This window comes from Malaya genurostris, chromosome 3 (assembly GCF_030247185.1).
Source record: "Malaya genurostris strain Urasoe2022 chromosome 3, Malgen_1.1, whole genome shotgun sequence".
NCBI lineage: Eukaryota > Metazoa > Arthropoda > Insecta > Diptera > Culicidae > Malaya > Malaya genurostris.
The window spans coordinates 135,842,704-135,856,108 of record NC_080572.1 but is presented as its reverse complement, the minus strand read 5'-3'; the positions used below and the strand labels follow the sequence as shown (position 1 = coordinate 135,856,108).

At 37.7% G+C, this 13,405-nt stretch overlaps 1 protein-coding gene across 3 annotated transcripts in view; it reads left to right on the top strand.

The window, feature by feature from the left end:
* LOC131437285 (uncharacterized) overlaps positions 1-13,405 on the top strand; it is a 402,936-nt gene that overhangs the window by 357,319 nt on the left and 32,212 nt on the right. The gene's annotated exons all lie outside the window — the stretch shown is intronic.

Genomic DNA, 13,405 nt, shown 5'->3' with positions numbered 1-13,405 from the left:
AGGTGTTTGTTTGGGTTACCGAAAGAGGCCGTCGACCTTTACAAAGTTCATGACCGCATTATTCTTTCGGGAGAATGCTCTGTTTCGCTCTGATGAATGGTCTGGCGGTGGGTTGGTTCGATTGGGGTCGTTCCCAGAAACGAGATGCGATCATGCGACTGGGGAAGTTCGGGATGATCAATGCAAATTCGGAACTGTCGCTATTATCCACTTCGTGGAAATAACGTCAGATCCGCTGACGAAGATGTTCAAACCGCAATTATTCTGAGGATTCTCAAAGCCCATAATACACTTTGAACCGTTACACTTTCCTACCGTCTAATTTGCATATCGATATCTATATATATATATATATATATATATATATATATATATATATATATATATATATATATATATATATATATATATATATATATATATATATATATATATATATATATATATATATATATATATATATATATATATATATATATATATATATATATATATATATATATATATATATATATATATAAATATATAATATTTAAAGAAATTGCCAAGTGATTTTGCACAATGGAGATAAGAGGCACACAAGTGAGGTGAACAATGAACACCGAAAGCACGCACCACAGACAATAAATAAATCATCAGCTAGGATAGATGAGGGAATGAATGAAAATAGCTAGCTAGCGCAGAATAGTAAGTGAACAGAGAACATGATCGGGAAACCCGATAGAGGCCAATAAATGTTGGATTCTGTTATTTTATAAAACCTTTTTTTATGATTCAATGTAGTTCTTCAATTTCAGATTGATGAAAGTTTTCAAGTTCAGAGTTCCGTCTCGTTTGAAGTTTTTGTTATAGCTTGTTTTTACTGGGGAGGTTGGCCCTGCAACCAACCGGAACCACTCTCAAGTTTTCGGCAGATTGGTTAATCTGGCAAGTTGGACTTTATCCGTGATGATTACAATCGTGTGAGAATATCGTTTTCGGACTGAGATCGCATTGAATATTTCGGACGTAGTTTGTATGACACGCGCGACTCGGACGCGCTTTTGGTCGACTAGCTTGCTTCCACCCTACAAAGAGGGAAACCAGAGCCTCCGTCGTCGTCTTATCTTTGTTTGCTCAAATTGAGCAATTAGTGCTGGTAAATGAGAAAGAAAATGTGCGTCGGTCGTATTTTGCTAGCACGAACTGCAACGATATGATTGTCGGCACATAGTGAATTATATTGTCCCGAGAAATCTCAAAATCTCTCAATGTTTACTGCATTAAATACCAAAGTAGTATCTCAAGTACCTTGAACTCAATGGAAGAGCTCCCCCCACTTGAAGTAAATGACTTCCTCGTTTGTTCGATTCTGGAGCCAAGCCCAAACGATTTCTTGGTCCATCGTCTAACAGAAGGCCTCTAAACCCTTGGTGGGACAAAGAGTGCTCAGATGCTAAACACGCCAAACCAAATGCTTTCAAGACGTTTTTAAAACGAGGAGGAGGAACTCCTCAGAATTTTGAAAAAATCTTGACTTTAGAAACCAAGTATAAGAGCATACTTCGGGCCAAGAAATGTAGCTATTGGAGACATTTTGTCGAAGGTTTGTCAAGAGAAACCTCAATGAGCACTCTTTGGTATACGGCCAGACGAATGAGGAATCGTAACGTAGGAAATGAGAGTGAGGAATCCTCGAACCGATAGATATTTGATTTTGCGAGGAAAGTTTTTCCAGATTCTGTTCCTACGCATTGCATTATTAGGGAGTCTTCTCCAAATAATGGTTCCATTGACATCCCCTTTTCAATGACGGAATTTTCCATAGCACTCATGTCTTGTAACAATAACGCTCCTAGGTTGGACAGAATTTAATGCAACTTGGTGAAGAATCTGCCCGACCTTTCAAAAAAACGTTTGTTGGAATTGTTCAACAAGTTTCTTGAGCAAAATATTGTCCCACTTGACTGGAGGCAAGTGAAAGTTATCGCCATTCAAAAACCGGGGAAACCAGCTTCCAATCACAACTTATATAGACCCATTGCAATGTTGTTCAAAACCAAAAAATTGTTCGAAAAAATTATTCTTCGACGTCTCAACACATGGGTCGAGACGAACGGTTTGTTGTCAGATACTAAATTTGGCTTCCGTAGAAATAAAGGGACGAATGATTGCCTTGCATTACTTTCGTCTGACATTGAAATTGCTTCGCTCAAAAACAACAAATGGCATATGTATTTTAAGACATTAAAGGAGCATTTGATTCAGTTTCCATTGGTGTTCTTTCAGGCAAGCTCCATCAACATAGACTTCCAAAGCACAGCAAAGTCTTGGCATTACATTCCTTTTGTGGAATTTGGCCTTTCTGTTTCAAAAGACTTCGCAGCCGAATCTTGATGTACAGAATCATTGCATGGCTAGTACTATGGATCCTATAGATTCTATCCTGCACCAAAAAAATTGTTCAAAAAAATTATTCTTCGACGTCTCGACACATAAGTCGAGACGAACGGTTTGTTGTCAGATACTAAGTTTGGCTTCCGTAGAAATAAAGGGACGAATGATTGCCTTGCATTACTTTCGTCTGACATTGAAATTGCCTTCGCTCAAAAACAACAAATGGCATCTGTATTTTAAGACATTAAAGGAGCATTTGATTCAGTTTCCATTGATGTTCTTTCAGACAAGCTCCATCAACATGGACTTCCAAAGAACAGCAAAGTCTTGGCATTACATTCCTTTTGTGGAATTTGGCCTTTCTGTTTCAAAAGACTTCGCAGCCGAATCTTGATGTACAGAATCATTGCATGGCTAGTACTATGGATCCTATAGATTCTATCCTGCACCAAAAAAATTGTTCGAAAAAATTATTCTTCGACGTCTCGACACATAAGTCGAGACGAACGGTTTGTTGTCAGATACTAAGTTTGGCTTCCGTAGAAATAAAGGGACGAATGATTGTCTTGCATTACTTTCGTCTGACATTGAAATTGCCTTCGCTCAAAAACAACAAATGGCATCTGTATTTTAAGACATTAAAGGAGCATTTGATTCAGTTTCCATTGATGTTCGTTCAGACAAGCTCCATCAACATGGACTTCCAAAGAACAGCAAAGCCTTCTTTGGCCTTTCTGTCTCAAAAGACTTCGCAGCCAAATCTTGATGTACAGAATCATTTCATGGCTAGTACTATGGATCCTACTGACTCTAAGAATCCTTCCAGGCCGGGGCTCGAACATACGACAACTGGTTTGTAAGACCAGCGTCCTATGCATTGAACCACCAACCCGGGATGACAACATGGACTTGCAGTGATTATAAATAATTATTTGCACAACCTTTTGCCAGAGAAATGCATGTATTTTTCACATGGCGATATGGCAACATTCTGAATTAGCTACATGGGTCTCCCGCAAGGCTCATGCCTCAGTCCAAAGCTATTGATTTGCAAAAAATCATTGCATGATACCTTAGATAACTTGTCCGTTTGGGCTATTCATCTGGGTATCGAATTCTCTGCGGAGAAAACAAAGCTGGTCGTCTTTTCAAGAAAGCATGATCCCACGCAGCTTCAGCTTCATATGATGGGAAGAATGGAATGGTCACAGGAAATCGACCCTTCAAGATATATTCCTATCCGTGACGGCCTCCTAAATGTCTGACTCAACTTTATTTTTCGACCCATCCATGCAGCGCGAAGTGCGTGGAATCCCGGAATACCTACGCTCGATGGAAGTCCCAAAAATATTTACAAGTAAGTTCGGGCATATTGACTCCGAGAAAATATTTTAAACGAACGGATCACGAATTTAAGAGGCTGCTGGTATATTGAACAATAAAACCTTCATCTGTTTATATAGCAGAGTTAGCAGCATTCCATTATAGTTTGAGTGTAATTGTCACATTATCTCCAAATCATTATTTTCTCTTCACAGATAGTCTGAATGCAATTGAAGCCATTCGTTCAAACGCTGCTGGCAAAAAAGAATCGGTTTTCTTGGGCAAAATGAAACAGTGCGTGAACGTCATATTGAATAATAATTATCAAATCACAATAGTTTGGGTCCCGGATCATTGCTCCATTTCAAGCAATGAAAGAGCCGATAGTTTAGCCAATCGTGGTGCTATTGAGGGTGAAATGAGAGACCGATTGCTTTCAACGAATTCTATAGCGCGTCCCGCCAAAGAACACTTACCAGCTGACAAGCTTCTTGGGATAAAGATGATCTGGGTCGGTGGATGCACTCAATTATTAATAAAATATCGACAAAGGCATGGTTCAGGGGACTGGATGTGAGTAGGGATTTCATTCGTGTGATGTCCAGACTCATGTCCAATCACTACACGTTAGATGCACATCTTCTTCGAATTGGACTTTCCGAGACTAATCATTGTGTTTGTGGCGAAGGTTATCGCGATATTGATATTGATGATCATGTCGTTTGGACATGCGTGGAGTATCGTGATGTCAGATCTCAACCAATAAATTCCTTGCGTACTCAAGGTGGACTATCCAATGCCCCAATTCGCAACATTCTTGCTTGTCGTGACCTTCCTTACATGAAACTTCTTTATTATTTCATTAAGTCCATTGGAGTTCCAATTAAATTTTTTATATGTTAGACTGTTTTCTCTTCCATGAGTTCAACCAATAGCCAACTATATGATATTGAATAAAAGTGATGAACTGATACAAACAAACCTGAAATAGTTATAAGATCATGTAATAAATAAATTTATTTTATTCAATGTAATTTATAATAGCAACTCGCTTGACAAAAACTGTGCTTAGATTAACTGATGAATACCAACAAACTAATATGATATTTATATCTAAGAAAGTGAAGTAAGCTATATTTTAGGGTAACAGAGGTATTTTGGCCCACTTTAGGATTGATTTTATTTAGGCCCACTTTGTAAAACTATTCATCAAATGTTGTAATATTTTCGAAAAACCCATCCGCAATAGGTAATTGAATGTGTTTAGCTTTAAATTGATGCAACATGGGTTATTTAACATCGATTAAATCCATAAAGTTTGTTAGATGGGCCAAAATATATGAAGTAGCCAAAATACCTGTTACCCTATTACATTTGATTACTATTGTTGGTACTTCCGCAACCAAAAGCTGGATATCGGCATAGTGACATTCGGTTCATTCATCCATACACTAATATGACCTACAAATTTATTTACGATTCTCTATGAAGATTTGATTTTGGAAAAAAAATGTACCGGTGGTAGGACTTGAATAAAATTCAGCAAATCTCTTATGGGATTATTAAATTATCAGACTCTCATGGTTGGCAAACTAGAAAAGTTAACAAGCAAATATAAAGAGGTAGCTTAAATTCTTGAAACTGACATTTTTACACTAAGCACCCTACCTCCGGAAGCAGGGGTTTAAGTTGAATGAAGATTGGAATATTCTTATGGTATTTCAGGGCCTTTCATTTGAATCTAAGTTTGTGAATGATATTATTTTCACATATTTGATGCATATCACCCTGTAATTCCGGAACCGAAAGTCGGATCCAAATGAAATTCAGGAACTTTGTATGGGGCTATTGGACATTTCAATTGAATATAAGTTTGTGAAATTCGGTAATGTCTTCTCCGAGAAAAATGAGAGAAATTATTTTCACAGGAACTTTGTATGGGGTCATAAGAGCTTTCATTTGAATCTAAGCTTGTGAAAATCGGTTCAGCCATCTCCGAGAAAAGTGAGTGACCTTATTTTCACAATTTAGGTGCATATCACCCTGTAATTCCGGTACCGGAAGTCGGATCCAAACGAAATTCAGGAACTTTGAATGGGGCTATGAGAATTTTGGTTTGTGGAAATCGGTTTAGCCATCTCCGTGAAAAGTGAGTGACATTTTTTTCGCATTTTAAATGCAATATTTCCATATTTTTGGTGCATATCACCCTGTAATTCCGGAACCGGAAGTCGGATCCAAATTAAATTCAGGAACTTTGTATGGGGCCATGAGACCTTTCATTTGAATCTAAGTTTGTGAAAATCGGTTCAGCCATCTCCGAGAAAAGTGAGTACATATCCAAACACAGACATTTGCTCAGTTCGTCGAGCTGAGTCGAATGGTATATGACATTCGGCCCTCCGGGCCTCGGCTCAAAAGTCGGTTTTTGCAGTGATTGTATAGCCTTTCTATATGAGAAAGGCAAAAATTAAAAAAAGAAGAGTGAATATGTTGTAGAATATCATAATTTTTTTCTCCGTTAGATTTGTTCAAATTCACGATTTATGAAACCGTAATTGAAACAAGTGAATTCTGTTCAAGTTGGCATAGAACTTATAAGTAACACATGGATCAATAAGTCCCGAGACTAACAATGGAAACAACATGTTTTTTGCAAAATTTTTTTTATTCATCAACATAATCACCTTTTAGGGTGATACAATGGTTCCAACGTTTTTCCAATTTTTCAATACCATGTTTATAAAAGAAATTATCTTTCGCTTCAAAATAAGCTTCAGTTTCAGCGATGACCTCCTCATTTGAGCCAAATCTTTTTCCCTGGAGCATTTTCTTAAGATCAGCAAAGAGCCAGCAGTCACTGGGGGCTAAATCTGGCGAGTATGGGGTGTGGGGAAGCAGATCAAAGCCCAATTCGTTCAATTTCGCCATTGTTTTCATCGACTTGTGGCAGGGTGCATTGTCTTGATGAAAAAGGATTTTTGTTCTCTGCATGTGCGGTCGTTTTATTGCGATTTTCTCCTTCAAACGCACCAGTAAGTCAATATAATAATCACTATTGATCGATTTACCTTTTTCGAGGTAGTCAATGAAAATCACGCCATGCGTATCCCAGAAAACTGACGCCATGACTTTACCAGCTGACTGCTGCGTTTTCGGACGCTTCGGACGGCTTTCACCAGCTGTGCGCCACTCAGATGACTGCCGCTTCGACTCTGGAGTGTAGTGATGTATCCATGTTTCGTCCATGGTCACGTAACGACGCAAGAAATCTTTTTTGTTACGAGTAAATAGCGATAAACTGCTTTCTGAATCATCGACTCGTTGCTGTTTTTGTTCCATCGAAAGCAATCGCGGCACCCACTTTGAAAAAACCTTTTTCATGCTCAATTTTTCATGAAGGATAGTAAATACATTTCCATATGATATTTGTGTCATCTCAGCAATCTCACGGAGCTTCACTTTACGATCTTTCATTATAATTTTTGTCACTTCACTCACATTTCCCGGTGTAACGGCTTCCACAGGTCTACCCGAGCGTTCCGCGTCATTTGTGTCGGTACGACCACGTTTAAACTCGTCGAACCACCGACAAATCGTTGCTTTTGATGGACAAGAGTACGGATAACATTTTTCAATCCATTGTTTCGCTTGCACGGTGTTTTTACCCATTAAAAAACAATGTTTTATCAAAACACGAAACTCGGTTTTTTCCATTTTTTAAACAAACTACAAAACGACGGCAGCGCTCGTCCAACGGGCGTATTTTGTACGGGCTGGAATCGTTCATTGGAGTGACGCCGTTCGGAATCGCGGCATATTGTATGCGTGTAGTGTCGGCGATTTGAGCTCGAGTGTCGTTTAAGGCCCGCCACCAGGGCAGTCAAACGGATTTACGTTTTTTACGTTTGCGAAGTTTTCACGGCGATCATCAAATATCGCGCGTGTTGCAGGCCGTTTCGTTACACTCTGTGGCCGTTTCCAAGAGCTGGCAATCGAAATACGTGGTCAATTGCGTACCGATTTGCTGAATTAAAAGTATTTGTTTCATTTAATCGTGGCAAGGATCGATGCGGAATCTTAGTACGTGAGGTCCTTCCAGGGTACGTTGGCCACTACTTCGGATAATCCCGGGTCTGCACGGCTTCCAAGGGTTGAAGAAGCTTTTGCCGAGAAAAATCTGAAGTCTTCCGTCCAGCTGAACCACACTCCGCACCTTTAGTTCGGCCATACGCACATGAGTCGCCATCACTAGTATCTACACATGCCATCTTTACCCGCCGACCGGCATCGCCGACCCTCCAACCCATTCCTTATCCAAAAAATTATACAATAAGTTATCGAGGCAAGCTGAACCAAATTTTTAAGCACCACGCAAACGGCTCGAGGAACGCAATATATACTAAAAACAACATCCTGGTATGTATATACCAGACTGAGGGCCATCCAAAAATCACAAAGACTGTCGACGGAGCTCCCAAGAATCTGTTCGAAGCGTAGCGGGATCTCTCGTGAAAATTAACGCAGAAAGAGCAGCAGATGTCCACATTGTAATGAAAACCATTCCGCCCGATACAAGAAATGTCCAGATTACATCGCCGAAATGAGAATAGTGCAATCTAAAACTTCACATATGCAGAAGCTAAGAAACTACAGAAGCCAAAGCATCAAATTTTCGCTAACGTAGCAAGCAACGACGTAAAGAAATGGCGTGAGAAAAATTATAAAAATTGGAAAAAGTCTTGGAGGAACTCAAAAACCAATGTCGCTCAAACATTACACAATTGGTCAAAAGCAAAGACACGCTATTAAAAAAACTAAATCAAGAGCTACAAGACAGCCAAAAAATTAACATGCAGATTTTCGCCGAGATGACCGAGCTAAACAAAATACCACCCAACTCTACCCAACCACAAGGCACACGGACACATCTCAAAGACAAAATCAAACATAATTCCAATGATGACCTCTCCACATTTAACCTCGGACCAGCACTAAACTACGGAAACTTTCTCACGAAGATTATCGGAACATCAAAGAAACAACCCCAACAAAGAGTAGAGAACAATTCACAAAACTCAAATACCCCTCCTCTAGGAACGGAGGAGGAAGTAATTGATCAATCAACAATCGAATAAAAGGACAATAAAAACCCCGCCAACAACAAAAGGCATGATCAACTAACACTACAAAATAAAACAAAAATGACTTAACAACACTTGCATTGCAATGGAACACTGAAAGACTACGAAACTCTTTAGGTGATCTACAAATAATAATCAATAATACTATTTGGCTCTACAAGAAACCCAGCTTCCACACTCCACCGACTCCATTGCATGGCTCATAATTATCATGGCAAGCTATAACCGGGAAAAACATCTATTAGCCCCCTAATCGCTATCGATTCTTCAATTATTATTAAATCGATGTTTTTTTACTGAATGTTAAGAAAAACTTATTTCCAAGGCGACAAATGAGTTTCTGAACTAATAAAAAAAAGAACTGTCAATCTTTATTGCACTAAAAAAATTTGTGCAAAACTACGTATAAAAAAGCACGGGTGTGTAATGTCAAACATAACTGGATGTCATGAATACGAATAAATTTGACACTGTTTCTTTATACTTCCGAACATCAACTAGTTGATCGATTTAGTAAATTGTGCAAGCTTTCCCCTTTTTCTCCACTAGAATTCGAAACGATACACCAAAACTAAAGTACAGATTAGTTACATTAAACATTCTGGCATAAAATCAAATATTACGAAATAACCAGTATAGTTCTTTATGATAAAACAATGGTGGTATTCGAATCCATTCTAAATCGGTGCTATGCATTTTATATAGTAAATCAGAAGAAAGTTCTACTACAAACTACAACTAGTTGAAAAATCAGCCGTATACAGTATAGTGAAGGAAGATTTCGCATAATTTTGTAGGTACACGCAGAAAAATGTTTTGTGATATCAGCCTGGTACAGGCTAGAAACAACAACAAAAATTGATCTGGTACCAACAAAAGCACGGATTTATTTCTAATATTTTCCTTGTACATTCACATCTAGAATTTTAATAGATGCAACTGAGGATATTTTTGAATCGAATCAAGATTTGTTCTGAATATTTTTGACATCCAGCACATTCAAATCTTCGTTTCGCTGAAACCAAACTAATATTTTGTTGAAACAAGTGTGATGATATTATACTTGCATTAACCACACATAAAATTGTTGATTTGAGGGTTATCGCATTCGTTTTACCTACCGAAATATGATTTGTTATTTAAAAGCAATTATTGTTAAATGAACTAAAACAAATATTCTTTTTATAATTATTTTATTTCATACATTGTATTAGTTTACATTATGAAGAAATGTGTAAACACCGTAGAGTTATTTTATGTGCCTTCCTAAATATTTCTCATAATAACTGTGTTATCAATATCGGTATTGCAATTTTATTTTGTTTGTTTTGTTTATTTTGGGAGCAGGGAAAAGCCCGATGGAGATGAAATTTGGCAATCTCTCTCTCCAGCAGGCATAAAACCTCCTCATCTTTCGTATCAACAGATTACAATGATCCAACAGATACAATAAGGCTTAAAACTAACAATAAAAACTAAAAAATAAAACTAAACCTATAACCCTATATCTAGTTGATGACACCAAGCACTACAGGGCAGCTTGCTTCAACTGGCGGAGAAAAACGGATAGGTAAATGGATGATGAAGGTAGGTGGAGGGGGTGGAAAGTAAGCGTGGTCGAACAACGGGGTTAGAATCGGCATGTAGATCTAATTAGTGATCGAGAAGATGGTGAAAGACGGAGAGAAATACGGGGTTAGAATCGGCAAGTAGATCTAATTAGTGATCGAAAAGATGGTGGAAGACGGAGGAAAGAAGGAAGTGCGACCGGGTTAGTATTTGCAAGCGAATCTGATTAGTTTCCAATAGAAATAAAGAAGACGAAGAAAATGAAAAGGGAAGCGAAAGGGTTAGTATCATCGAGCGAATCTGATTAGTTTCCAACGGTGATGGGAGAAATTTTTGTATTTTTGTTCAACCATCACTAGGTTGAACAAAAATACAAACGATTTCAGACAAATCCTGATCCAAAGTTAATCTGACAAGTGGCAATGAAACAATCGTTTGATCATATTTCGGGATAGATGAAAGTCGAAAACATTGGAGCAGCTATTGAATGTCCTGCACATACTGGAAAATGGTTCATTGTAACCATAATTTGTTCGTGCAATGGGTAAGCTCAAGAAACGATGAGAGCGTAGATTACGTCGATGAATGTCCAGATTAATCAATTGCAGAAGTTCGGGACAATCAATACGTGATTGTAATAAATCAGCAACAAAAACGGCTTTGGAGACATTCCTACGAACAGATAGCAGATCCAGGTCAATAAGCTTACAAAGATCTTTGTAGCTAGGAAGATTAGTGGGATCCCTCCAAGGTAAATTGCGCAGAGCGAATCTAACAAATTTACGCTGGATAGTTTCGATGCGTGCAATGTCGATTTGATAGTGAGGTGCCCAGACAACAGCTGCATATTCTAGCGTCGAAGGGATAAGAGCACAATATAATGCCTTAAGACAGTATACATTAGTAAAGCTCTTGGTAATACGAAAGACGAAACCCAAGAGCTTGGAGGCCTTCGAAATCACATAGTCGATGTGACTTTTGAAGTCCAGCTTGGAATCAAGAATGATACCCAAATCTTTCACGGAAGATTCACGTTTCAGTATATTGTGCGAGATTCTATAATCGTAGGTAATCAGTAAACGACAAACACTTCGGGGCATTCAAAACCATTCTATTATCCTGCCCCCAGTTTGTGCATAAGTCTAACTGTGACTGCAAATGTATAGTGTCTTCTTGACATTTAACTAAATACAACAGCTTGAAGTCGTCTGCGAAGGATAGTTTGTGGCATTTCAATATGAAGTTGAGATCATTGAGGTAGAGTAAAAATAAGAATGGACCTAAGTGACTGCCTTGAGGGACTCCAGAGTTGACAGCGAAAGACACTGTAATGAAGTCTCCGATCTTCACAGACATTTCGCGACCAATTAGATACGACTCGAGCCAATTCAGCAACGATCCACTGAAACCAAGTCTATTGAGTTTTGCTACTGCTATTTGGTGGTTTATTTTGTCAAAGGCTGCAGAGAAATCAGTGTAGATTGCATCAACCTGTAGGCGTGCTTGTAGAAAACGAACTATAAAAGAAGTGTAGCAGAGTAAGCACAGACTAACAGACGTGACAGTAAGAGTAAACTCTTATAAAAAATAATTTTTCGTGATGCACTAGCTCCACCTATATTGTACTGCGCGAACTATTTACTATCTCTACACCCCTTGTGTTATGTAAAAGTTTTTTTACTAGTTGGATTCCCCTCGTTTGTAAACACCGATCAGCTGCTTGCAGGGATGCCTGATTTCATCAAAATATTTGAAAATGAATCGTCACAATAAATTATTGGATTACGTTGATAATATATTTAACTTTTTCGCGACGTTGGAAGGTAACCATTTATTTGACTCAACGTTGTTTATCTAGACTATTTTTTATTGTGTTGGTAGTTTTCACCAGAAATTAAGTGGTGGCAAACCAGAAGCAAGTAAATATTGTAACAAAACGGGTTCGATTTTGTCTTGCGTTGGAGGATGAGAAATAGGCACAATTATGTATATAGTTTTGGCAATATGTATTAAATCTGTATCCTGCATGAAATTCGCATGGACGTATACAAATCAATACATTACAGGTAATTCTGTATGAATGGCAACTCTGTTTGTAAATGAAAAAAATAAACACAGTCTAGATGACAGACAGGATGTTTTTGATAGGGTAACGTGGCGCCATCATGACACATGTGAGTACTGTCCCAAATAAAGGAATATTCGAAATGACCGTTAAAAAGATTGAAGAATCTAATTTGAGTGTCCTGTCTGTTAGTCTGTGGAGTAAGTTTGTTACAGTTGATCGTTTCGGCATGAATTCGTGCTGAGTTTCTGAAATGTAGTTGTTGCTGTTGTGTTTCAAGAAATCCAGGAGTTCTAAGAAATGTTTTACAACCAACGTTATATAAATTTAAGGGTTTACTGTAAACCTGCAACAAAAAATTGACAATAGTTAAATCACTGCTCATTTTCAACTCGTATGATTGGTAATGTCATTGAAATGGATGGATTCATATTTGTGCAAAGATTATTATATTGTTTTGAAGACTTACGAGTATATCTCGACATTTGTAAATATTGATTAGATTTTTTTTCTGTAAAAGATAGACACAACCTTTTGTATAGTCTGCCCCTTTCTTTGTGATTTTTGTTGTAAACATTACTTTTGTAGGATCAATCATATAACTTATTCGTTCCAAACAAAAATCATATTCCATCGGAAGTTTTTTAATCACTACGTCATGACTTATTTTTAATTGATCACTAAAAAATTCATTGTTCAAAACATTATATGCAAATTTGTAACTTGATTTAATTGATAACGAATAACATAAATTTTTCTTGTTATTATTAACTCTGCAATAATTTTTGGATTCGCGATGTTTAGCTTCGAATCGCATAGCCCAGTTGCGACGAATACTACCTAATTTTTGTATTGCTCTAGCGTAATGTGTAAGAAAATGAAATTTTGGTTTTAGAGAATCATCGAATAATAACATGTACTGATTATG